This window comes from Triticum dicoccoides, chromosome 2A, assembly GCF_002162155.2.
Source record: "Triticum dicoccoides isolate Atlit2015 ecotype Zavitan chromosome 2A, WEW_v2.0, whole genome shotgun sequence".
In the NCBI taxonomy this organism is placed as follows: domain Eukaryota; kingdom Viridiplantae; phylum Streptophyta; class Magnoliopsida; order Poales; family Poaceae; genus Triticum; species Triticum dicoccoides.
Window position 1 is genome coordinate 657,321,033 of NC_041382.1, and position 2,292 is coordinate 657,323,324.

The window sequence follows — 2,292 nt, forward strand, 5'->3', positions numbered from 1 at the left end:
ACAGAGGCCCCGCCTATGTCTTCAGTTGCCTGGCGGTTGGTGTTGTCGTCGGTCCCTGCTGAGATGTCTTGCCAACTGCTACCTTTTTGTTTTTTCTGGGCCTACGGGCCACATCTTCATCATCATCTGGAAGATCGATGACGTTGGGTGGAGCTGCAGAGAAATCAGTAATCAAGAACAAGATCATAAGAGTTTTTACCTGGGTTGGAGGTAACCGCGTCCTCCATCTCCTCGTATCGATATTGATAAGAGGAAGTTCCAGATGTAGCAGCACTGCAAATGTCAACATTCAGTCGGTTATGTTCTGTTGCTCGAGTCGACCAAAAGAATGAATCAGATGATAACCCGGAGATGGTGGGGACAGTCACTTTGATTCTGGGCAAAGCCTTCGGTGGTTTAGAGGAGGTGGCTTTCGATGCTTTGGGCGCAGGAGGCGGCACAATCTTGAGTTGTTTAGATACCTTCTCAGTCGGCGCTGGGGAAGACGTCTGAGGGCGCTTCGAAGAATGCCCAGTCGGTGCGGCCGCTAGGACCGGGGCACTCGCCGGGTCTTGAGCGTGCTTGGACCTCCTCTCTCTGCGAGGAGGTGAGTCGACCTCTTCGTCATCACTCGAGTCGTCGCTCTCCTCGTCCTCCTCTGCATCCGAGTGCCACTCGCCACTCTCACCCCCACTCGCCCCTTCCTCGACTGTTGGAAATATGCCCTAGAGGCAATAATAAAATGGTTATTATTATATTTCTTTGTTCATGATAATTGTCTATTGTTCATGCTATAATTGTGTTATCCGGAAATCATAATACATGTGTGAATACATAGACCACAACACGTCCCTAGTGAGCCTCTAGTTGACTAGCTCGTTGATCAAAGGATAGTCATGGTTTCCTGACTATGGACATTAGATGTCATTGATAACGGGATCACATCATTAGGAGAATGATGTGATGGACAAGACCCAATCCTAAGCTTAGCTCAAAGATCGTGTAGTTTGTTTGCTGTAGCTTTTCTGAATGTCAAGTATCATTTCCTTGGACCATGAGATTGTGCAACTCCCGGATACCGTAGGAGTGCCTTGGGTGTGCCAAACGTCACAACGTAATTGGGTGACTATAAAGGTACATTACAGGTATCTCCGAAAGTGTCTGTTGGGTTGGCATGAATCGAGACTGGGATTTGTCACTCTATATGACGGAGAGGTATCTCTGGGCCCACTCGGTAATGCATCATCATAATGAGCTCAATGTGATCAAGTGGTTGATCACGGGATCATGCATTACGGTACGAGTAAAGTGACTTGCCGGTAACGAGACTGAACAAGGTATTGGGATACCGATGATCGAGTCTCGGACAAGTAACGTACCGATTGACAAAGGGAATTGTATATGGATTGATTGAATCCTCGACATCGTGGTTCATTCGATGAGATCATTGTGGAGCATGTGGGAGCCAACATGGGTATCCAGATCCCGCTGTTGGTTATTGACCGGAGAGTTGTCTCGGTCATGTCTGCATGTCTCCCGAACTCGTAGGGTCTACACACTTAAGGTTCGGTGATGCTAGGGTTGTTAGGAAGACTTGTATGTGATTACTGAATGTTGTTCGGAGTCCCGGATGAGATCCAGGACGTCACGAGGAGTTCCGGAATGGTCCGGAGGTAAAGATTTATATATGGGAAGTTGTCATATGGTCGCCGGAAAGTTTCGGGGGCATATCGGTATTGTACTGGGGCCACCGGAGGGGTTCCGGGGGTCCACCGGGAGAGTCCACCTCTTCCGGAGGGCCTTATGGGCTGTATGGAGAAGGGAACCAGCCCAAGTGGGCTGGGGCGCCACACCCCCCTAGGGCCCATGCGCCTAGGGTTGGGGGAAACCCTAAGGGGGGGCGCCCCCTTGCTTGGGGGGCAAGCCCCCCTCCCCTTGCCCCCCCCTCTAGATCTCATCTAGAGGGGGCCAGCCCCCTTCCCCTTTCCCCTATAAATAAGGGGTGAGGGGAGGGCTGCAGACAACATCCAAGGCGCAGCCCCTCCCCTCCCCAACACCTCTCCTCCTCCATAAGAGCTTGGCAAAGCCCTGCCGGAGTACTGCAGCTTCATCACCACCACACCGTCGTGCTGCTGTTGGAGCCCTCTTCCTCAACCTCTCCCTCCTCCTTGCTGGATCAAGGCGTGGGAGACGTCCTCGCTCCGTACGTGTGTTGAACGCGGAGGTGCCGTCCGTTCGGCACTAGGATCTTCGGTGATTTGGATCACGTCGAGTACGACTCCATCAACCCCGTTCTCTTCAACGCTTCCGCTC